General features: G+C 33.2%; 1 protein-coding gene across 38 annotated transcripts in view; it reads right to left on the reverse strand.

Annotated features, from left to right (window-relative positions):
* Positions 1–26671, reverse strand: part of ZBTB20 (zinc finger and BTB domain containing 20) — an 830234-nt gene that overhangs the window by 623044 nt on the left and 180519 nt on the right. For 4 of the 38 annotated variants that reach the window (XM_055110297.2, XM_063602547.1, XM_063602548.1 and 1 more), the window contains one exon: positions 18216–18336. The exons of the other annotated variants lie outside the window; for them this stretch is intronic. The gene's annotated coding sequence lies outside the window, so the exon portion shown is untranslated. The remainder of the gene's footprint in view (positions 1–18215; positions 18337–26671) is intronic. 38 annotated transcript variants of the gene reach the window in all.

Here is a 26671-nt window from a genome sequence, read left to right on the forward strand (position 1 = left end):
ATCTGTAAGTAATTAATTTAATGATTACATGAATTAAAATAATGCACATTGCTTTAAAGGAGTTAGTATTTTCTGTTTATGTTACAATATTGGCCTTGGGTAAATATCATCCATTGCCTGAATTTCATAATGGTTCAAGGATAAACCATCTCCTCTTTATAATTCAGTAAGTTTGTTCCAAAGGAGCCTATTGCTCCTCTACTCAACAATGAAAGAAATGCATTCAGGGACCTTAGGTTGCCTATTCTTAATAAGATGGAATCCTTTCCTGGTTTGTTAAATTCACTGAATTTATAACTCATTGTTACTGATGAAGGAATTAATCCAAGCCCGTTACCAGATTGATCTCCTAAAATCCACAGAGCGAATTTGGTGTCATTTTTAAAAAGAAATAAAATAACAAAAATAAAAATACAAAGGATGTCAGTAAGTTACAGACAGGAGGGCATACCTCATATTTATCACCTGGCAAACTAGAGAAAAGTTTCATCAAAACTGTTTTATGCATCTGTGCAGGGCTAAAGTCATCTGCTAATCAGCACTAATAATGATGGGGATAACAATAATAATCTGCTACCTTTACATAACAGTTTTTACCTTGGGAAAAGATTTTCACATACTTCTCTTCATTTAGTTCTTATAATGACTTTGAGAAACTAACATAAATGTTTTACAAGTCCCATTTTGTGAAAGAGAAAATTAGAGTACAAAGAAGAGACTGACCTGACAATAACATTTAACTGGAGCTAGACTCCTACTTCAGGTTTTTAAAATGCTTTCAAATCAATAGAATTCATGATTTGCAATGTTTTCCTAAATTCTGTTAAAACACACTTAGGACCGTAAATTTTCACCAATCATAACAGACACCTGGTAAGCGGGCATGTGATAAACAATTGAGATGTTAGAAAAAAAGATATGTCTCTGAGGGCAAAAGTGAATGTAAGTCAAAAGATATCTAAAGACTCTATAGCTTCTGGAATAATAAATTGGTAGTTTTCTTTATTTTTCATTTGTTGTTTCAGAAAGTGTTTAACTTTTGATACTACCACCACTATAAAATATAATAGATTGTTAATAACAATAAATCAATCTCTACGTTGTCCAAATAGGTGTGTTTATCCAGGTCCACACTGTTCAAGTTTTATTAAAACTGTTTCGTTTTATCCAGGTTTCCAGTATTGCATCTCCTAAGACAAACACTGATATTTATCTGCTGATGCTTGTTTTACTAACCAAATATTACATTACACATGGTTTATCACATTACCCAGGGAGGTGACAATATTTCAGGAAAAAAATTAACAAATCAAAATAACTTTGAAAACTGTTTATACCCCATGTACAAAAGTACTGTCTATGCCTAGTTATTCACTACTATCACAAGATATACGTAAATCAGAGTTTTTAAATAATACTGACTTCCCCTTATAAATTCCTTTACCCCTTGTGAAAGGAACCTAGCACCATTATGACACAGTTAAGCATTAGTCACAGTTTAATAAATAATTTCGTTATAGCCTCCTAGTCTATCAGTATTATTTGGATTCTCAGAATGCATGTAATCACGTAAATTACAAAATTTCCTTTGTATCAGGGATAACCAACTTTCTTTTATAAATAATGTTATTTTTGGTGATTTTTCAATATCAGAACAGTATAGTTTTGGCTAGGGAAATTACTATAAGTATTCAAATAGAGATTAATCAATTTATACAAGGCAAATAAACTTTTTGTACTCTTAAATACTTAAAGAATAATATATACATTCAAATATTTGTAAGAAATTCATATAGAGGGGAGTATAAAACACATATGGAAAAAGAGGTATGTCTTCAGAAGTTACTTTGTAAAGAAACATAGTGCTCAACTACCACCCTCCCTCAAATATCATGTCAATCAAATTAGCATCATAAGAAGAACTCCAGTTCTACTGTGATAGAGTAGCTTATATCAAATCACCCCTCTCGTTGAGAAAAACTATTAAAGATGAATAAAATGAAATTATTTTAAAAACTGAAGGCACCAGGCACCAACCAAAGTAATTTCAATTTAAAACTCAATAGTCTATAAAGGAAGTAAACACATTAAAGTATGCCCTATGTTGTTTATTACTTTTCAAATTCAAGGCATTTGCTGTTTCCTAAGTAGAACAGAATGCGAGACTGAGCACAAAGCTCCAGATTAGAACATTAAGAAGTCTTGTAAAGAGAGGAGGGCACAAATAACACTTTGGAGCTGTCAGCACAGCCAAGACATAAAGAATCAAGATCCTGGATAAAATGTGAATGCAATGAGGTGAGGCCTGTATTCTTTTTCCACTTTTAACCCCTGAAACATTTCCAGTTCCTCTTTCTTGGAGTGAGAAAATCAAAAGAGAAACAAGCAGAAAACAGCAACCTAAATACTAGGACGTTAAAAAGAATATTCAGTAGTCTTATATCAACGAAGCAAAAACTGGAGTTTAGTGACTACTTGAAAAGCACTCCAGAATTTTATTTGAACCTCTAAATGACTATTTATAAAACTAAGGGAAAACCATAACTAGAGTAGCCATCACAAAGATGGAAACCCAACTTCAAATTGTCTTAATCCCTGATAAGATTAAGTAAATTACCTTTATTCTAATAATCTGTGAGGAGAAAATTAAATCCCCATGGAAAAATATAATATCATACAAAACACTCTAAATTTTTAATATGTAAAAATCATCAAGCATGCTAGGAAGTAGAACCAAAGAACCAAAACAAAGAGAAAAAATAATAGACAAAAACATAAATTCAAAAATGATACAGATTAAAGAATTATCAGATATAGTCTTTTAAAAACAGTGATAAATACGGTTTCAGAGGTAAAGGAAAAGAGTGAGACTAATCAGAGAACTGGGATTTATATTAAAAACCCAAAGGTGTCTATAATAGTGTATTATATATTTTGAATCTGCTGAAAGTATACTTTAAATGTTCTACCATAAAAACATGATAATTATTTGAGGTGATGGATGCTAATTAGCTTGATTATTAGCTTGATCAAACACCTTTTAGTTCTATTCTAGAACTAAAAATAAAACAAAATTAATAACTCAATCGCAGCCAGTTAGACACAACAGAAGATCCAAGTTGTGAACTTGAAAATAGGTTAATAGAAAATATCCAGAATAAAACAAAGAGAGAAATAAGGATGATAATAAAAGAAGAAGCATTAGAGATATATAGAACATGGTTAAAAAATGTTTTAACATACAAATATCTCTAGTCCCAGAAGGAAACGGTAAGGAGAATAGGCAGAAGCAAAATTCAAAGCAATAATGGCCAAGAATTTTCCAAAATTGGCAAAAGCATCAAGCCACAAATTCAAGAATGTCTAAGAACCCCAAGCAAGATAAACACAAAGAAACCAACTCCAAAAAAAAAAAAAGCCTGTTTGTAAAACTATTTAAAAATAAACAATAATCAAAAAGGCAATCTCAAAATAGCCAGAAAAATAAAAATGCATTACTTTGTAAGGATTAGTAAGTCTGATAACTGATTGCTCATGAAAAACAATTGAAGCCAGAGAACAAAGCCATGATATCTTTAAAATGCTTTTAAAAAGTAACTACCAACCTAAGAAACCCAAACAACAGCAAAAAACTAAATAACCTGATTAAAAAATGAGTAAAAGATCTGAACAGACATTTCTCAGAGGAAGACATAAAAATGGTCAACAGATATATGAAAAAATGCTCAACATTACTAATCATTAAGGAAAAGCAAATTAGAACCACAATGAGATCACCTCACACCTGTTAGAAAGGCTACCTTCAAAAAGTTAAAAGATAGCAAGGGTTGGGAAGAATTTGGAGAAAATAAAACTCTCATACACTGTTGGTAGGAATGCAAATTGGGTACAGCCATTATGAAAAACAATATGAAGATTCTTCAAAAACTACAAATATAACTACCATATGATCCAGTAATTTGACTTCAGGATATATATCCTGAGGAACTGACATTAGTATGTTGAAGAGATATCTGCTCTCCCACATTAATCGTAGCATTATTCACGATAGCTAAGATACGGAAGCAACCTAAGTGGCATCAGCATAAAAACAGATAAAGAAAATGTGTTAAATACACACAACAGAATAATATTCAGCCTTAGAAAATAAAGAAATCCTGTCATTTACAACAACGTACGTGGACCTGGAAGATACTATGTTATGTGAAATAAGCCAGACACAGAAAGACAAATACTGCATGATCTCACTTAAGTGTGAAATCCAAAAAGGCCATAGATACAGGGAGTAAAATGGTGGTTACTAGAGGCTGAGTGTTGGATGGTGATGAAGAAAGGGGAGATGTTATTCAAAAAGCACAAAGTTTCAGCTAGACAAGAGGAATAAGTTTTAGATATATATTGCACAGCATGATCACTATAATTTATAATAGTGTATTATATATTTTGAAACTGCTGAAAGTATATTTTAAATGTTCTTACCATAAAAACACGATAATTATTTGAGGTGATGGATGCTAATTAGCTTGATTTATTAATTCTATGATGTAAACATATACTGAACATCACACTGTATCTCATAAATATATATAATTGTCAATCAAAAGTAAAATAAAAATAAAGCAAAACACATATATACACAAAAAAGTAAATACCAACCTAGAATTCTCTAACCAATGAAAGTATTCTTTTAAAAAGTCAAAATAAAAATATTTTCAGAAAAACAAAACTGCGGAAATATTTCACCGAAAGATTCATACTATAAAGAATACTAATAAGCATCTTTCAAGTAAAAGGAAAAGCATCTCAGACAATGATAGAGAAATGCAAAAAATAAAGTACACAGACAAGATTAGTATGTGTATAAGTATAGAAAAATAATAAAAATAACGTTTTAGGAATTAGAGCACTTGAAGAATTATAATTCAGGACAATGATAAGACAAAAAATGAGAGAGGGACAAATATAATTATTCATTGAAAAGAGATAAAAGGTGTAAGTTACAGTAGAGCTCATTAGGGTAACCACTAAGAAAAATTAAAAATAAGTAATTAGCAAGTTAAAAGAGGGGCAAATGAAACAACAAGGTTGATTAATAAAAAAAGTTAAGACAGAAGAAATGGGAAACATAAAATTGGTAGAAAAAATAGAAAAGTACAGTAAGATGATAGAATTAAATCAACAAATATTAGTAAGTGCAGTTAATGTAAATTTAAAAAGTTGCATTGAAATACAATGTCAGACTTTGAATTAAAAATCACCATTAATAATATGCTATTTGCAGGACACATACCTTAAAAGTAAGTATACAGAAAATGTGAAAGGAAAAGTACTAAAAAAAATTTACCAAACACCAACGAAAAGAAGGCTAATATCACTATACATTATAATATCAGTCTAAGTAGAATGAAAAGAAATAGTACAAGAAGAGCATTAAATAATACTAGTTAATCTACTAGGAAGATATCACAGTTCCAAATTTGTACAAACCAATAACATAAGCTTAAAATGTACAAATTGACCAAACTAAAAGGTGAAATAAACAAATACACAATCAAGTTAGAAAATTTTGACATATTTCTCTCAGTAAATGATAGAACTTGGTAAAAAGTTGGTAGATAAATAAAAGTTTTGAACACCAAGATTTAGCAAATTTGATCTAATTTATATGTACAGAATCCTGCACCCAACAGCAACAAAGTACACATATTTGCAGGTGCACATAGAGCATGCACCAAAAGTATCCTTAAACTGAGTCATATAGCAAGCCTCAATAAATTTTCAAAGTATTTATATCATATAGAATATCTTCTCTGACCGTAATTGAATTAAGCTCAAAATTAATAACAAATAAATATTATAAAATACATCAAATACTTTCAAATAAAGCAATAGATAAACTTGATAAAAGTCAAAAATTGGGGTCTTTTGGTAAAGAAAGACAAATATAAGCAGTAGTCTTCTAGAAACACAAATTTCAAAGATGAAAAAGGACAAATAACCTTAACAGGAATGAAAAAATGGAGTATTGTTACAGATGCTACAGACATAGTACAAAGATAATAAGATCTGGTGAACAAGTTTACATCAATAAACTTGAAAAAACTGATGAAACGTATAAATCCCTTGAAAAACACATATTACCAAAATGGACACAAGAAGAAATGGAAATCCTTCATAGTACTACGTCTTTTAAAAGACATGAATATTTGATTTGGAAAACTCTTCTGGACACTGGTCTAGAGAAAGAATTCATTAATAAGACACCAAAAGCACAAGAAACCAAAACAAAAACAGACAAATGGTACTTAATTAAACTAAAAAGCTTCTGCCCAGAAATAGAAATAATCAAGAGTGATCAGATGACCTGCAGAATGGGAGAAAATATGTACAAACTATCAATCAGACAGAGGACTAACATCTAGAACTTACAAGGAACTCAAACTAAACAACAACGACAAAACAAATAATCCTATCAAAACGTGGGCAAAAGACATGAATAGCCATTTTTCAAAAGAAGACATACAAATGGCCAAGAAACATATAAAAAAAAAGCTCAACATCACTAATCAAAGAAATGTAAATTAAAATCACGATGAGAGATCATCTCAGACTACTCAGAACAGCTATTACTTAAAAAGACCAAAAACAGCAGATCTTGGCAAGCAATTGCAGAAAAGGAAACGCTTATACACTGTTGGTGGGAATGTAAATTACTACAATCACTATAGAAAACAATATGGAGATTTCTCAAAGAACCAAAAATAGATCTACTATTTAACCCAACAATCCCACCATTGGGTATATACCCCCCAAAAGAAATTATTATACCAAAAATATACTTACACTCATATGTTTATCATAGCTCTAGTCACAATAGCAAAGATATGGAGCCAACTTAAATGTCCATCAATGGATGATTGGATTAAAAATGTGAAATATATATGTAATAGGATACTATCCAGCCATAAAAAAGAATGGAATCACATCTTTTGCAGCAATAAGAATGGAAGTGGAGGCCACTATTGTAAGTGAAATAACTCAGAAACAGAGACAAATGTCCTATGTTCTCACTTATAAGTGGGAGCTACCTAATGTGCACACACTGACATAGAGGGTGGAATGATAAACAATGGAGACTGGGAAGGGTGAGGAGGAAGGGGGTGGATATGAGAAATTATTTAATGGGTACTATGTGTGTTATTCAGGTTATGAATACACTGAAAGCTCTGAATTCACCACTATGCAATATATCTATGTAACAAAATTACAATTGTACACCATAATTTTACACAAATAAAAGATAAAATAAAAAAGTCTTTCCACAAAACTTTCTGACTCAAATAGTTTCACAGGTAAATTATTTCAAAAATTTAATGAAAAAAATAGCACCAGTCATATACAACTCTTCCAAGGGTAGAAATAGACGGAATACCTCCGAACTCATTTTATGAGAATAATATAACTATGCAAAGAAAACCTGACAAGAACATTAAGAGAAGGTAAAATTACAGGCTAATCTCTCTTTTGAATGCAAATAGAAATATCTTAAAGAAAATATTAAGAAAATCAAATTCTCTATGAAAAGGATAATATAACATCAAGTAGGGTTTATTCTAAGAATGCAAGGGTGGATTAACATTCAAAAATAAATTAATTAAATAACAAAAATCCTATGATCTCAATAGATCCAGAAATGTATGTGAATATTCCTTATGATTTAAAAAAAAACAAAACAGACAACACAGAAACACATATAAAACAACACCACCAACTCAGCAAACTCACGAGTTGAAGAGAAATTCTCTAGTGGATACAGGAAATTTACAATTTTCAAAAAAGCAAAAACCAAACCTAGAACAAATGTTATACTAGTGGTCCTAGCTAGTGCACACAAGTGGTCCTAGCTAGTGCAACAAGTCAAAAACACTTATAAATTAAAGTTATATGGAATGAAAAGGTAGAAATAAAACTGTAGTTATTCACAGAAAACATGACTGTGTTATAAAAAATTCAAAAGAACCCACAAAGTCTAATAGAATTAATAAGTAAATTTAGCAAGATTCCTGGCCAAGGTGAATCTCTCTCTCTCTCCTCTCTCTTTCTGACTCTCTCTCTCTGTGTGTGTCATAGATAGATAGGTAGACATGAATTGTTTTCTTACATAGTAACAATACACATTTAGAAAATAAAACTTAAAATGATACCAATTACAAGAGCATTAAAAAATCTAATTGTAGAAATGAATCTAACAAAAAGTATGCAAGTCCACTGTGCAGAAAACTATAAAATATTACTGATTAAAGAAGAATAAAATAAGTAGGAATTATAATGCATTTATAGATTAGATATCAGTATTCCCAAAATACCATCTCAATCAAAATCCCAGCAAATTACATATTGTAGAGATTAACAAGCAGATCCTAACATTTTTATGGAAATAAAAAGGAACAAGACTAACTAAAAGAATCTAAAAGATGAGCACAGCTAAAAGATTTACACTACCAGATATTAAGATTTCTTCTAAATGTTCACTATTTAGTCATGCATCATTGATGCAAGGGTAAATAAATAGATTCCTGGAATAAGAGTCCAGAAATATATCCATGAATATGTAGGCAGTACATTTATAATAAAGTTATTGCTGACATACTTAGGGAAAGTAGTTTCGACAAATGGCACTTGATCAATTTTTTAAAAAGAAAAAATGAATCCTGTCCATCCTTGCCCCCATCTCACACCTAACACAAAAAAATGAATTTCAGGTAAAATGCAGACCTACATTTTAATGGCAAATAATAAAGATTCTAGAAGATAACAAAGGAAATGTCTTTATGACATTAAGGTAGGCAAAAGCTTTTCCATTTTTTTGTTTTTGTTTTAAACAGGATAGAAAATACTAACACTAAAAGAAGAAATTGATCATTGAAGTGCATTAAAATAAAAAACTTTTGTAACCAAAAGACAACTATAAGGTCAGGCGTGGTGGCTCATGCCTGTAATCCCAGCACTTTGGGAGGCCAAGGCGGCCAGATCACCTGAGGTCGGGAGTTTGAGACCAGCCTGGCTAACATGGTGAAACCCCATCTCTACTAAAAATACAAAAATTAACTGGGCATGGTGGCGTAAGCCTGTAATCCCAGCTACTTGGGAAGCTGAGGCAGGAGAATCGCTTGAACTCAGGAGGCAAATTTTCAGTGAGCCAAGATCGCACCACTGCACTCCAGCCTGGGCGACAGAGTAAGACTCTGTCTCAAAAAAGAAAAAAAAGACAATTATAAGAGAGTAAAAACATAAGCTTCAGAATAAAAGTAGATATCTGTAATAAGTATATCTGACAAAGAAGTATATATCAGAATATAAAATGAAATCCCAGTAACTTAATAATAAAAACAGAAACAAACCCAACTGGAAAATGGACAATACCTTTCAACATGCACATCACAAAAGAGGATACCCAAGTGGAAAATAAACATATGAAAAGATGCTTAATTTCACTAATCATTAGAGAAATGCAAACCAAAGCCATCATATCACGGGCTACCATGTCACACATGCCTGAAAAACTAAAATGAAAAAAGACCAAGTGTTTTCGACGAGTAGAACAATACGATCTCTCTTATACAGTAGTCCCCCTTTATCCATGGGGAATACACTCCACCTCCCTTAGTGAATGCCTGAAACTGCAAATAGTACCCAATCCTACAAATACTATGTTTTTTTCCTATACATAAATACCTATTTAAGATTTAACGTATTTATACCTATTTAAGATTTAATTTATTTAACATTAATGTATAAATTAGGAACAGTATGAGATTAACAACATACTTAATCATAAAATAGAACAATTCTAGCACTATACTGGTTATATGAATGTGGTCTGCCTCCCTCCTCTTCTCTCTCTATTTCCCTCTCAAAACATCTTTTTGTACTTAAGGGTGAGCCCTTCTTGTGATGATATGAGATGATAAAATTTGGGCTGCAGTTGACTATGGATAACTGAAACTGTGGAAACTGAAATCATGAATCAAGTGGGAGGGGCATTACTGTGCTGCTACTGATCATGTAAATTGGTATAATAACATTGAAAATTATTTGGCACTATCTACTAAAGCTGAACATAAGCATACCAGCAATATCACTCCTCAGCATATATCCAATAAGAATGCTTAAATATCTAAAACAAGACATGTAGTAGAATATGCATGTGGCCACCACAATTCATAATGGCTTCAAACTGGAAATAAGCCAAGTGTCCATCTATAGTAGAAGAGCTGAAAATAATAATAATAGAATTGTGATTATATTAATACATGGAAATATTATAAAGCAATAAAATAGTTTTAAAATCTGCAAGGGCATGTAAATGCGACATAATATAAATGAATCTCAGAAACATAATGTGAGCACAAGAAGCCACATACAGAAGAATATATAATCACATGATTCTATTTCTATATTTTTCAAAAATAAACTAATATTAGAAGTCATGATAGTGGTTATCCTGAGGAAGTAGAGACTGGAAAGATAGATAAAGGGATCTGCTTTGTTTGTCTGCTAATTTGTGGTTTGCTAATGTTTTTTTATTGGTCTGGTGCTGCTTACATGAATATGTTCACTTTGTGAAAATTCACTTACCTATATTTTTATAATTTCTGAATTTGTAACTGTTTTCCTGCACTAAAATATTTCATTTAAAAATTATCTTTAAAAACAATTGCGACCATAAAAATTTCCATTGCTTTTGTTTTTTTTTTTCTCTGTTTTCCTGCTACTTAGCCTTAAATTCCGGCATAGTCACAGAAATGTGCATATGAGGTAAATAAAGCCCCAGCTTGCTGGCTGGAGGACATAAAGGGGAGCTCCAGGAAAACTAAAAAATACTAATGAGAGCCCAGAGAAAAAGGGGCTGCAGAAAGTGATCTTATAGGGTTACAAAATTCTGGGCTCATCTTTAGCTGTACATGCATGGATCTGATGTTAATCAGCATATGAATATAATTAAGAATGAAATTAACAGATAGACCAATGTCCACATCCAAGATTGTTCACTGGTGTACGCACAGGACAGACCTGAAAAGCACTGTAAGCAAAACTGATATTGAAACCACAGAAGGAATCTTGTATCTTACAACCTGAACCTAACCAGGTCAATTGCCTGTTAAAACAAAAATGTCAACATTCTCCATAGAATTTCAATATGACTCAGAATCTCATAACATGATATTAAGAATATCTAAGAAATAATCCTAAGTCACCAGGCACAAGAAGAACTAGGAACATGTGAACTCATATGAGAAAACACAATCAATGGAGATAAAACCTAAAATGACACAGATGTTGGAATTGTTTGACAAAAACTTTAAATTTACTATTCTAAAAATGCTGAAACAAGCAATGAGAAACAGGCTTAAAACTCAAAAATAAAATTTTAAAAAAATACAACAAAATATCACTGGATGGTTTCCAACAAAATAAAGATAATACAGAAAACAGTCAATAACCTTTAAGATAGATCAACTGAAATTATCCAATATGAGCAATAAAGAAAAAAAGTGGCTCAGAAACCTGTGGAACAATAACAAGAAGTCTAGCATTCATGTCATTATATTAACAGAAGCAGAGAAGAAAGAGTGTGCTATGTGTTGAATGCCCCCTCCAAATCTCATGTGGAAATTTAATTGCCATTGTAACAGTGTTGAGTATCAGGACCTTTAAGAGGTAAGTAAGATAGACTAATGTCATTAATGTGGGAGTTTATTAGTTATCACAGGAGTGAGTTGTTGATAAAAAGAATAGTTTGGCCCAGTGTCCTCTCTGTCATGTGCTTTCTTTCCACATGATGCCTTCCATCATGAGATCACCCTTGTTAGATGCTAGCATCATGATCTTAGACTTCTCAGCTTTTAGAACTGTGAGCCAAATAAATACGTCTGTTCTGTATTAATTATCCAATTTCTGGTATTCTTTTATAGCAGCAGAAAATTGACTAAGATTATAATTCTGAAAAGGTATTTGACAAAATAATGGCTAGAAAATTCTCAAATTCTGTGAAATACATAAACCCACAGAGTCAAGAAGTACAGCAAACCCCAAACAGAAAAAAAAAAATCAATCTCTGGATACATTAAAATAGAACTGCTGGAAACTGAAGACAGGGAAAACTGTCTTGAAAGCATCCAGAGAAAATCACACATTATCTATAGGCAAACACCATTCAAATGACTGTGGAATTCTCATCAGAAACCATGAAAACCTGAAGGAAATGGCACCCCTTTTTTAAAGGTCTGAGAGAGCACAGAGAATTCTATATCCCGTATAAAAGAGACCTGCTCTAAAACATTTGCTAAAAGGAAGCTCTCCAGAAAGAAGGCAAATGATACAACATTGCCACTGATATAAACACTGAACATTAGGAATGAAGGAAGAGGAAAAAAAGTGATAAACCTATGAGTAAATATAAGAAACGATTATTCTTTTGGGTTCTTTAAAACATGTTTGACAATTTAATGCAAAATTACAACATTATCTGATGGGGCTTCCAATGTATGTAGATATAATATATGACAAAACAATAATGCAAAACTGGGAGAGTAAAAGGACTTATATGGTTGTAAGATTTGTACATTCTATTTAAATCTCTAAAATATTGATTCTAAGAAGAGTATAAAAAGATATGTATATTGAACAACTTTAGAACAACCTCTAAAAACAACTATACAAAGAAATATCGTCAGAAGAACAATAGATAAATTTGAATTGAATGCTAAAAAATGTTCAAATAACCCAAAACAAAACAGAAAATGAAAAACAAAGGAAAACAGAAGAAACAAACAGAAAACAAAATATAAAATGAAAGACATTAATTCAAATGTAACAACAATTACATTAAATGTAAATGGCATAAATATACCAATTAAAGACAGAGATTATCAGAACGGATTTTTTTAATGACTCAATTATACACTGTTTTCAACAAATTTACTTCAAATATAATGAAAAAGGTAGGTTTGAAGAAAAGTGTATGTGCTGCAAACTCCAATTACAATAAAGCTGGAATGGCTATATTAATATTGGACAAAGTAGATCTCAAAGTGAAGAAACCTGCCAGTGATATGAAGGACATCATATAATGTTGAAGAGTTAATTAGCCAGTAATATATAATAATTCTAAATCTGTATGCCCTAACAACAGAGCTTCAAAATACATGAAGACATAAAAACTGACAGAACTGAAAGGTGAAATGGAAAAATCTACAATTATATTTGGAGATATCAACACCCTTCTCTGAGTAATAGACTAGTAGATAATTAGTAAAAACATAGAACTGAAAAAATTAGCTTCATAAGAGGGAGCATATGATCATTCAGAAACTTAACAGCATTTAAGAGATTATATTCCTTACCAAATTTTTAGGTTAACATGAGTAAGGTTTTTTGATATAGCCAACTACAGTTTTGGTAAGAGTAATGGTTACTTCTTCAGAGATAAGTCATATCAGCAGAGGCAGAAAGCTGAGAATGGGGGAGGTCAAATCTTTGTAAGATGTAAACTGAAAAGGAAGTTTTATAGTAATGAATTTATGCTGATCTCACTGTGAAAGTGCAGTTTTCATACTTTTATGAAACAGGCTTGTTACTTTGTTTAAATATTCGTGTAATCCAAATAGTTTTGACTTCAGTTAAGCTGAATATTTGCTTTAAATATTTGTTTTTAAACCCCATTTATCAATTCTTTAGAATCTTATATAAAAGGTACATGGTAATTGCTTAGGAAAATAATCAAAAATCAGAAAGTGGCCCTTTTAATAATGTGAAATGATTCAACAAACAGAAAACCAATATTTCCTTATAAAATCAGTAAGGTGGTAGGTAGGTAGCTATAAAAATATATAGATTTTTACTACATATTAATCCTTAAAAGAAATCAGGTAATGAGTCTGAAATTAGTTTAATGTGTCCTTCTTATTTCTATTTTAGTTACACACACACACATATACACACACACTCTTACAGATAGCAAAATATGCTAAATAGGAAGTAAACATGGTACTGTGGTATGGATTAGTAAGAAAGTCCTACCTTAGATAGCATTATCTGAGAAAGTGTTTTTTACTTTAAGAAGGATTCGACTAAGCAGTGTGAGTTTAAGTGTCAGGGCCAGTGCCAGCATGCTTCAATGAGAACACTGAGAATAAGTGAAAGTTGAATTGTCACTGGTTTCTTCTAAGCTAAGATAAGGTTTGGGGCACCTAAAGTGCACTCAACTGCAAATACTGTTAGAGGCCACTCATCTTCCAAGGGAAGTATCAGAGGAACATAAAACTTCATTGAGTTCTGGCTAGAACAACATCTTATGAAGCTAGGTAGATTCCATGTTTCTCTTGCTGATACCAAGGAACAAGGGTAAACAAAGGTGTCTTCACTTGCAGCTGCCATTGCTGCTGACAAAGCTTATCTACCCACAGAGTGGTGAATAGTAATTCAAAAGGAAACTTCTTGTCTGCCAAGTAGAACTTTGAAGTTCTGTGTCATCCCATGCAACTACCCCACAAAGAGCAGGTGAATCCTGAGGTGAAGGGCACTACTGCCCCTATGGTTCCCTGAAAGTTGGAGATCAAGCTTTGAGCTCTTCACCAACTCAGGGTAAACCAGCACAATTAGCCCTCCTATAAATATGAAAGAATTCTGATAACTCCAGCTCCAGAGATTCTTAGACAAGTTACTAAATGGCAGTAGACAGAGACAGCATAGCTGCACCTTCTGCTGTATACCTGAACACTCTAGCTAAAAGTCAGATATATCTATCCATGCACTAAGCGGTTGAGGATCAATATAAACAAAATACAGTTGCCTGAGTTCTGTTTACAGAGCACATACGAAATTGTCTTTCTTTTTCTCTCCACATTGTTTTGCATCATTCCTAACCCCTGAATTGAATTCACTTGTTAGCTGCACTATTGTGCAAGTCTTCTGATCTTGCTTTACTGACTTAATGACAACCACTCTCTAAAGACTGACAAAAATCACACTGTTTCTTTCCACACTGCCCAACTGAAGTGGGCCAAGTTCTCATCATCTTAGCTCTAGTACTCAACCTTGAAATCATCCACAGAGATGTCTTCCATGCAAGATATTTCTCACTGTAAGGGAAGATGATGGTAAGTCATCATCTTCAAATAGAAATGATAGCTCCAAAGAGGAAAAGGAAAAACAACTGTCACTCCATCACCTCTCTGACTTTGGCTTTCTAGGGAATCAGTTCTTCTGGGTAAGGTTAAACCAACAAACAAACAAACAAAAAAATGGAGGTGGGGGGTGTACTTTATTCTGTTTTGTTTTTAAAGAAATGGCCACTTTTCATAGATAGAGCAATATAAGTGGAAAATAACCAGGAGGTTTTAGTGAAAATGGAAAAGGAAAAGGCAAATTTTGTGACATACTAGGTCTAACAATTGTTTAAATCTAAAGTTTGGTGCCAAATAGTGTTGGTTTTAATTAATAGATGGATCTGAAACACCCATATATCATGCTAAAGATTTAGTACTAAATATGTTCTACTACTGAAAATAATACCAAGGTCTCTAACAAGATAAACACATGCTATATTGACAAAAGTATGCAAAAAAATGCTAATCAAACTCAGCTCATAGGAGCAGGAGCTGAATTGAATGATCTTGTTCCCCCAGAATAAACTTCCAATTCACTACTCAGGTTATTTTCCAATTGTCACTGGGACAACACAACAAAAGCGGGGGATAAAGTTAAAACCTGGCCTTTTCAGTCAAGCAAGTGGACAAATACTCAAGACAATAACCCACAAACAAGGAAGACGACAGCAGAAAATCCCCCACATTCAGTTCACCCCTTTGTGACCAAACCCTGTTCTGCAGGTCTTCTGATGACTCAGACTTTAAGACAGCAAGGTAGACATCCTGGAAATAGGCCAATAATAATCTTCAACTAGGAAGACATACTGAAATCACTAGGGAAGCTTTTTTCAACATAACCTTTCCTTCCCTCAGCTGGGAATCACAGATTAGATTTAATTTGTATAATCACTTCAGTTTGAAGTAGGTGGATGACCTGAAGAAAATTAAGGTATAATGGCAGGCTTGCCATCAGCAAGTATGCATTTACAAACATTTTGACAAGCTATATCTGGAAATATCCTGAGGATCCAAGAATCTTGGTTAACTTTATACAACTACGATAAATTGGGCACTACACCAAAACATGCAGGCTATTTGACTCTGCATTTTCCTCAATCAACAACATGTAAGGGAGAGGCCTAATATACCAAATCATTATCGAACAGCTTAGGGATGACTCACTTTGACAGGAAGAGCAAAGTGTTTCACTCTCATCTCAGTGAACCCTGTTCATACTGACATAATGCCACATGGTTCCTAATACACAACAATGTACACTGTTCCAGCAACATAGAGGCAGCTTTGAGCCTTTGGATCCAAATTCTGTGAGTGAGCTGGGCTAGAGTTTTCTGTTTCCCTTCCCTCATTATCATGGCAACAGAGGGCAAAGGTGGCAGTTAGGCTTTATGCCTGGACTGCTGGCATACAGGTCCACACCTCTTCCAAAACAAAATTTGGACAATAGTTACACATGAAAATGTTGTGTTCTGCTTAGGTTATAAGGAAACTAAATCATACTGCAGGCAACTCTTTAGTTATTTTCTCTTTTATCCTATCTTCACCAGAAAATTTAAAGAGCTCTAAAACAGTGTTTCTCAAACTGTAGGTCACACTGTCAGTGCTCTTGAAATTAAGATAGTGGGCTGTAGACTTTAAAGGAAAGTTAGGATAAGATAAAGTAGGATAGGATGGGATGGGATGAGATACTAGAGGATAGAATGGAAAATGCAACACATAGGAAGGGTAAATACTGTCTTATGAAATTTTGTTTTAATTATATGACTGCATGTAGACTGTGTCATGATTTAAATGCATTTATCTCTGTGGATTATTAGGAAAATGTATGAAAACCACTGCCGTAAAGAACATCTATCTTATTGCCCTAAGAGCATTTCTCTACAGAAATACTATTGGCTTTGTGACTGGGCAAATCTCTTTTCTAAGTAATTTCAGCTATTCGTGGCAGGATTTAACATCATATCTTTCCCCTATCCACTGAATTCCAGTAGTGCTTCCTTTTCATCGTGACAACCACACATTTTAAATGCTACCTAGGAGGAGTTATCACCATCTAGAGATAAATATGAATCCATAGACAAAAGGTTGCTAGCTCAACTCATATCTGATGAGAAGCAAGTGTTTCTAAGTATCCTTTTGTATCTAGAGTTTGTCCTCCAAGATGAATGGAGGTCAGCTTTGATAGCTCTTATCTGGGACGTGTACACTGTTCCAGCTACTTATTCTGCAAATTAAGTCTTCCTTTCCTAGCACCCATCAATCTAATACTAAATTCATTAGCAAAATGAAATGAAAAGAACACAACATACATTGCTATTAATGGAATTCCATGCATGTCACTCCCCACACATTGTACTAAAAATGAACTCATCTCCATTTGAGTGTCTCTACACAAATATCTGTGTTTATTAATACATAGCATTTCAGAAGTGAGATTTTCCTTAAAGCTGTAAAGCCATTTGCTTTGTCAAGCTCCCTTTTCAGGGAAAAACTTCAGGAATTTTCACTATCAATTTATGTTGATTATTTACTCTTTTGTGGATCTGCTATTCTCCAGGCAAAATCCAATAAGGAGAAATCATGATTTCTGTCTAAAGAATTTATTTTGTAATTTTTTTCTTACTTCCTGTAACTTACTTTGTGTGATAGTAATAAACAGTTCATAATGCTCCATCTACTATCCTCATCCATAAAATCTAGCAACAGTTCAACATTTAAAAATTTTTTAATGAAGACAAAAATCAGCTGGTGACTTCCTACTGGAGCACAAAATTAACACTTGCACTGGAGTGGGTGAGTTTTTCTTATTCAGAGCAGAATACAGTCTTTGTCTTACGGATTTAAAAATCTTAGTTACCTTTCCCTAGCTTGAAATAATAGGCATTTTGGGCTGGGCGCAGTGGCTGATGTCTGTAATCCCAGCACTTTGGGAGGCCAAGGCGAGCAGATCACTTGAGGTCCGGAGTTTGAGACCAGCCTGGCCAACATGGTGAAACCCCATTTCTACTAAAAATACAAAAAATTAGCCAGGGTGGTGGCACACACCTGTAATCCTAGTTACTCAGGAGGCTGAGGCAGGAGAATCACTTGAAACTAGGAAGCGGAAGAAGTTGCCATGAGCCGAGATTGCACCACTGCACTCCAGCCTGGCCAACAGAGTGAGAGTCTGTCTCAAAAAAAAAAAAAAAAAAAAAAAGAAAGAAAAAGAAAGTAATAATAGGCATTTTGAAGACTTCAGGAGAAATAGCTAGAATTCATAAATTACCCAGAAGTGATAACACTGTACTTAGATTTTCACACATAAATTTTCCTATTCCTGGATAGTGTGGGACCAAACTATATATAACCAAGTTTTAAGGTGACCAAAAATTAAAATTCACAAATACTCTGAATGTCTCAACTACTTTCCTTCCAGAAACCCAAGAAAAACTGAAGTGATTTCTCACTTCCCCTAATGAGCACTAATGACAATTAGAGATGAACAGCTAACCTCAAACACACTAAAGAGTGTTTTTAAAACAGAATACCACACAGGTTGTATAAGGCTTATCTTCAAACATTTTCCTCAATAAAATGTTAATAAACAAAAAAAATTGACATGAGGGAAAAGAGAATTGGAATGAAGAATATCCTCCTTTACTTTTAAATGACAAAATGAACAAACATGAGAGAAAACACCATTTTTAAAATGAAAAGATCGCTCAAATGAGAGAAGGCAGATCACATAGTGGAATGTCTAAGGGGAAATCCAGGTGGATTGCCCACTGGAGTATTCAGTTAAAAAATATCCAAAGGAAGAAAGAAAAGACATTAGATATTTGGAAAGGTAAGTAACTAAGTAAATAAATAAATAAGAAAAATGATGACAAATTTGCAAGGGACACCAACACCAAATGCGGTTTTTGTTTTTTGTTGTTTTGTTTGTATGCCAAAGAGAATCAGTCAGCTATTAACAAGTAAGGAAATTCAAACAGTAGTTGTTCTAGGTCAAAAACAAAAGATATATATGTACACACACACCACACACACACATATCTATATTTATATACATACACACACACACACACACTCACACACTTGGAGACTCTCATGCCTCAAATATATTTTGAAGCATACAAATTTAGAGAGTCTAGATTTAAAACAGTGGCAAATACAAAAGTCTTTCTTAATTAAAAAGCTAGCTGCAGATAAGTCACTAGCATCAAATAGGTACCAATCAAAAGTAAAACTGTGCTCAGAAAAACTAACTTGTTCTTAAAATGGCCATTTTCACAAAGTACTGAAAGATTGGCAATGTGGCCAAATTCCCCCAAAAAAGGGGTTTAGAAGCAGCCTTTGTAACCAAAGGCAAACAGTGGAAATATGTATAAAACAGGAAGATACACGAAAAGCTTTTGCCCACTTGGTGAATTGAGCCTCTCTATCTAGGCTTCTTGTGGCATTAAAGAAGCATCTGCAAATGCAGTAACTAGAATATATAATCTATTCAGATTTTCAAAAGGCTTTTGAGAAAGTTTCATAGCAAAAACTGTGCAAATAAATTTTGGGTAAACATGGAATTAGAAATACATATTTTCACAAGCACAAAACTATGTTAGAAATAGGAAGAAAATGTGAAGTGGAAATGATGAGATAATGCTTTTATAAATTTTGACTGTGGAATTCAAAGTGTCAACTGCACATATTTATATTTCACTATCCTTTTCAAATAGTAAAATATCAGACCACAGCATCGCGGAATCCTAAAGAGCTGGGATGACTCCCTATGTACTACAGATTAAGAAACTGAGACACAGAGGATTAATAATTGCCCAAGGTTAAAACATATAGACATCAGGAAGATTTTATAACGTTTACAAACTTGAACAAAAAGTACCACATGAGCTCCCCTATGGGGATGTGTTGAGTATTATATTTCACTAGTGATAAAGAATACAAAACTGTTCACAAAAATATGGCCTTTAAAATATGGTCCCTAAACAAGAACCTTAAAAGAATTATAATACATTCCCTGAAAACATTTCAATGTGTTCTGGTTACAAAGATATTCAAAATTCTAGACATCATCAGAAGTGCTTTGGATCCAGTCTTAGGGAGATCCAACATTTAATAGCTATCAGAAAAAAATGCCTGCAAAGGACATAGTGAGGATATCAGAAAAAAATGCCTGCAAAGGACATAGTGAGGAAATGACAAGGAGCATAGGAAGAAAATCAAGAAAGCATGACGCCATGAAAAATAAGGGAAGAAAGCATTGCAATAAGAAAGGAGTGGTCAGCAAGATCAAATGCTCAGTGAGGTCCCAGTGGGAGCTAATTTGGAGAAGTGATGGAGGTCCCTGCAGCAGACAAGGTGAATTGCTGAATGGATTGGTGAAGAAATGGAAATAGAGAGTAGAAACATTTCTTTGAAGAAATGTGAGTGTCCTTCTACAGGTTAAAAAAAAAAAAAAAAACATGATAACTGGTCAATCTCTGAAAGTGTGGGTCCAGTGGTTTTAAGAGGAGATTCAGTATTACCCAACATACTTGTTTTTTTTTTAACCATAATTCCTAGTCAAATATGTCATAAGCCCAGGAAAAGGATCTCAAAAGAACTTAGAACTATCCTCCTTCAATACAAAAAATAAAAGGCATCTGGTTTGCAGTAGGGTTGTAGACCTTGCAAGACTTCTGCATTTTGGTTTAATCAGAGATTTTCCAGAAGTCTAAAAATAATTATTCATCTTTGAAAAATAAGGGTACCATACAGCTATCTAGCTCTGTAATCCAAGGAAAAATCAATTATCTTAAAAGATGCCTTATGAGGTCATTGTTTCACATGATAAAACAAGAACATTAGGAGGACAAGTCTCGGTTGGAAGTCTCAGATCACTCTAATTGTTCTAATTGATGAATCGTCTTCAAGGAAAAAAGTGGGCTCCATTTCTGTTTTTAAAAATCCAGAGTATCTGTAATAGTGCAACTAATGACAACCTTCCCGTTGTTCTTGCCTAAGAGGAAACCCTATAATAAGAGCTTCCCAAAATGTCAAATAATACTTGTCTCATAACAGGGCTTCTTTGTTCATTCACCATGTCTCTTTTGATATGCACAGATAATAAAAGTTCATATAAAACTAAAGGTAATATAGAGCAGAAGCCAACACTAATTCTGTATAAATATGTCTGATTAATAAGAATGCTATTGTTATGGTTATTTCATAATGTCACGATTGTTACAAGAACAGAGGATAGAAGTACTCTTACTCTTACTGTTTTCGTTCATCCTCTGTCATCCAACCAGTTTGCAAATTTCTGTTCAACGGGAAAAATGAAGGATAGATTTTTGTCCATTAATTACTTCTGTTGCATAAGTTAGTCTCATAAATTGTGAAATGAGCATTAAACTCAGGGAAAAATTAGGGGTTTTATTTTAAAATTGAACTCCACTTCCACTACAAAAATGAATACATGCTCCAGGCTTACTTTCTAAGCTCCCTTTTCCACATGCACAGTTGCTATATTCTTCTGGTGCTCATGAGCACATGAAAGATAAAATTTAGCATGATAGCACTAAAATCTAGGTAAGAGCCTAGTATATTAAACCTAAACTGTGGTTTAATACAACAACCATACACAAAATTGTATATGGGATTTGGTTCCAAAAATTAGAACCCCACCCTGGTGAAGTAATAAGTAACCCCACCCAGATGTGAGTATCTGGTCCCTTATTGGAAAGGAAATAGAAAACAAGTAATAAGATAACAGTCTACACTCACTGCAGACAGACAGCCCGATAGATTTTGAAGGAAATTCTAAGGCTGGTAGATAAGTTTGTATTGTCATTATTTTGCTTTTCTCTTTAAATTCTTATCTCCTAGATCCTGGTATTCCCCCTTGGGGCAGCAGTATAATATAAAAGCTTAACAGTCGATCTTAAATTTAGCTGACATTTTTATATCCTTCAAAACATACTTTTTAGATTGCACCCAAGAAGGAGATTATTAAATAGTAGCAGGAGACCAGTTAGTGGACCATTTTGACTGAACAAAAAACAGCACTGTGCCTTCTTGTTGACAAACCAAAAAACATTTATATAGTCATTATAATCAATTTCATAAATAAAAGGCTATTAATGACTGAGAAAAAAAGGGAAAAATTATATTTCTCCCAAGTCCCTTCATCCTCTCTTAAACTCCATATTAGTTTAAGAAAATGGAGGAAGCTATGCATGAAAAAGAGTGTACTTAGTTGAGCTGGAGTCTCTTGTGAAACAGGTTCTGTCAGTCAGAAGGCAAGGGTACATTTCTATAATTATTTAAGCCTAGTTTTTTGTAGTAATTAGCCAGAGCTCCATTTTGCTGGAGCTGGCATCACTCACAGCTCACTTTTTTTTTTCAATTTAGACTTTTCATTCCTTTTTATAAAATAAATTTACATATTTTCAGTCTCTCAATCCCTCCTATGTTTTATTTATGAATATAGCCCTTCTTGATGGTAACTCTAATGTGAAAGAGGTAGTAATTAATGTCCCAATCTGCTAGGTTAATCCCTTTCCACACTCTCTATGGAGAAGTTTAAGGTAAGTAACAGTTTACAGTCAATATTAGGTTTAATTATGCTTAATGAGAGTTGGTGTCTCTGTTTACTAACTGCATTTAGGTGTGTGGATCCTAGATGAATTTTCCCTTGGCCTCATTCTGATTTGTTAATAGTGCCACTGTGTACTGTATACTCAGTGCTTAAATCTATAAAGCTGCTTCTGGAGAACAAAGCAAGTAAGGCACCTGTTTCAGTTGAAACATTATTAAACAAATGAGTGCAGTTTTACCGCAACCACATCTTTCTTTGGGAAAGGTGCTGTTATTTTATAATGCTTTCCAAACAGGTCCATGTAAAAGGCTAATTGCTGCCTAAATTCAAGATCCTAGGTTAAGTCTATACATATTAAAAAATGTTTCAAACTAAGTACAATAATCAATGGTGAGTATTTTAAAACTATGGAGTATTAAACACTTCTAAGACTTTCTGTATTAATCTTTCAATGTTTTCATTCCAAGTACTATAATTGAAAACTACTTTGACAAGTAGTTTTTTTGCCTTGAAAATGTCTTTTGTCTTAAAATTATATTCAACTTTGTTGCTGTGTATAAGACAAAACTTTTGTTTCCTTACTGAAACTATAAAAATAAGCATCAAAACAAACACCTTGGCCTCAAGGAAATCAGATAAGCCGAGGGAAATTTAGTAAACAAATTTTTAAAGAACCCCTTTTTCCTATATTTTTGTTATGGATAAATTATGTATACAACTGACAATGTACTTTCTTTAAGTCGATTCATAGTCTAATCAATTTAGTAAACATTTATTGAGTAAATACTTTGAGCTAAGCACAAAAATGAACATGACATACTCCCTTCTCTCAAGAAGCTTACCATCTAGAAAGGAGCCAGGCATGAGTTAAAAACTTTAATAGGCTGGGTGCAGTGGCTTACACCTGTAATCTCAGCACTTTGGGAGGCCAAGGTGGGTGGATCACCTGAGGTCGGGAGTTCAAAACCAGCCTGGTCAACATGGTGAAACCCCGTCTCTACCAAAAATACAAAAATTAGCCAGGTGTGGTGGAGAACGCCTGTAATTCCAGCTACTTGGGAACCTGAGGCAGGAGAAATGCTTGAACCCGGGAGGCAGAAGTTGCAGTGAGCCAAGATTGGGCCACTGCACTCCAGCCTGGGCAACAGAGTGCGAGTCTGTCTCAAAAAGCAAACAAACAAACAAAACCCAAAAACACTATGCTACAATATGGTAAATCATACTCATGCATTAAGAAGACACAGAAAAGATCAGTTGATCTGTAGAGGATAAATAAGGCCTCTGCTGGTGAAATAGCAGTTTTTTCTGGGTCATGTGCAGACTATAGCAGGCTAAATGAACAGTAAGAGCAAAGGCAGAAAGCATGACATCCACAGTGTATTTAAAAGACAGCAAACAGTGAAGTGTGTGTGGAAAGAACTATGTGCCTGGGTGGAGGAGGCGGGGGGTGATGGGAAGAGAGAGGGGAGTTTGGAAGTTAGGGGCTCAAAGAGTGGACTGAGACTGAATTAAGAATTTTCAATGTCATCTTGTGTTAGCTTTTATGTAATATGAGGGATAGGAAAAGGTAAAGAGATAACACTACTAAAGAAGGATAAGGTCTGAATAAATTCCTTCAAATTAAACTGAATTCTTCTAAGCCTACTGATCTTTGAAAAACATTTTCAAATTTCAAACCTCCCATAATGTTATTTGGAAGCCCTTGCATTTAGATCAAAGAATTTGTGCCATGTGGAAAAAAATTCCTAAAATATGTCTATCTGAAAGATGGGATGATAACATATTAATGGAAGCTAGTAGAAAGAGAAGCTGTTAGGTTTATACCCCAGGGAATCCTGAGAAATCTGCAAATAATTAAATGTACTTTGTGATATAAAAATCTGTTTATAATTAATTTCAGAAATTTTCTGCCTTTTGAATATTCTCCCTTAGTTAATATATCATGACATTGTTTTTGTTTTTTAAATTTTAATTGGCAACTAAAAGTTGTATATATTTATGATATACAACATGCTATTTTAACGCATGCATTACTCCACATATTTTTGTAGTGAGAAGACTTAAGGTATACTCTCATAGCAATTTTTAAGTATAGAGTATATTTTTATTTACATAATGTACAACATATCTCTTCAACTTATTCCTCCTGTCTAAGTGAAATTTTGTACCCCTTGACCAGCAGCTCCCCAGTCTCTCATCCCAGCCTCTGGTAACCAACATTATACTCTCCATTTCTATGAGCTTGACTTTTTTAGATTCCACATATAAGTGAGATCATGCAGCATTTGTCTTTCTGTACCTGGCTTATTTCACTTAACATCCTCCAGGTCTATCCATGTTGTCACAAATAACAGCGTTTTCTTTTTTAAAGATGACTTACACTGCATCATGTTTATGTATATTATTATCTATTCCTCCATTGATGGTCACATGATAATATCCATTCTGACAGGTGTGAGGTGGTACTCACTGTGGTTTTAATTTGCATTTCTCCAATGATTAGTGATGTTGAGCATTTTTTCATATACCCATTAACCATTTGTATGTCTTCTTTTGAGATATGTCTATTCAGGTCCTTTGCCTATTTTTCAATTGGGTTATTTGTTTCTTACTATTGAGTTGTTTGAGTTCCTTATATATTTTTGATATTAACCCCTTATCAGGTGTACATTTTGAAAACATGTTCTTCCATTCCTCAGGTTGTGTCTTTACTGTTAAGTGTTTGCTTTTACTTTTGCTTTTAGAAAAATAAAAAAAGAGGCAAACATTTCCTTAAAATCCATAAACTAATGAGTTTTAAAAGAAAAGAATGCCATCCAAACTACATAATCAGAAAAAGACTTTCTACAGCTTAGATCCTGTTTTTATAGTATTTTAGAAATGTCTAAATACATGGCCTATGACAAATACTTGCCTCTTTTTGGAACATCAATTACTTCTTTGTAACGGTATACTGATTTCCTTTTAAGGCATAATCTCTTTCCCTTCCAGTATAGTATTGGTGAGATGGTAACTCCAGGTTCAAAGATAAACTTGGGGAAATTAGGTAGATAAAAACAGAGAACGTGCAAAAAAATAAAGAAGCACACGAGGTGAATGAAGAAAAATGTAGCAAATTTATCTGAAAGATGGAAATTGTTTAAAAAAGTTTTAATATTTTCTAAATATGGTGAACATTTCTCCAATTTAAATAATCATCAGTTATTTAACACTTTCTATGTGCTAGGTATTCAATTCATCAATTTATTAATAATATCTCCAATCCTAATTATAACCCCAAGAGATAGATGTTATTTTTTCCATTTTCTTTTATCAGTGTGTAGGCTTAAACCCAGAGAACTAAAGTAATTTGCCCAACTTTTAGTGAATAGTTCAGCCAAGACTGAATCTCAAATCCAATGGAAAATAAAGTGCTATGTCCAGTATAGGAAGTACAAAACATACAGGTTAAATAAAGTTCACATATATCTATCAATAAAGAACTCCAAAATTACATCAGTCTGTTAAAAACATAAGCCACTCAAAGCTCTAGAGTTAACTAAGGTAGTAACATAATTCTGAAATTAAAATGAAAATATTTACATAAAGTTAAATATTTTTTTAAAAAATCTTTAAAAAGTACACTCAAACATACTGGGAAAACATTTTTCATGGGAAACATTTTAGGATAATACTATCTATTCTTTAAGAAAAGAGTCACCTTCCTGAAGAGTTCTTTGCTTTCAGTGCTGTTGCCTAAATTAACTTTCTGTTATGAAACACATCACGCTAGTTTTAACCTAGAGAATAATTTGAACAAAGCCAAGTTAACCATTTCTAAAATACTTAGAACACAAAGAGGTGGTTGTGTAACCTTGAAGATAATTATTCAGATGTTTTTAAGTATTCATCTCTCCATAGTATTTTAGATTTAATTTTGTGAATTTAG

Source organism: Pan paniscus, chromosome 2 (assembly GCF_029289425.2).
Source record: "Pan paniscus chromosome 2, NHGRI_mPanPan1-v2.0_pri, whole genome shotgun sequence".
In the NCBI taxonomy this organism is placed as follows: Eukaryota; Metazoa; Chordata; class Mammalia; order Primates; family Hominidae; genus Pan; species Pan paniscus.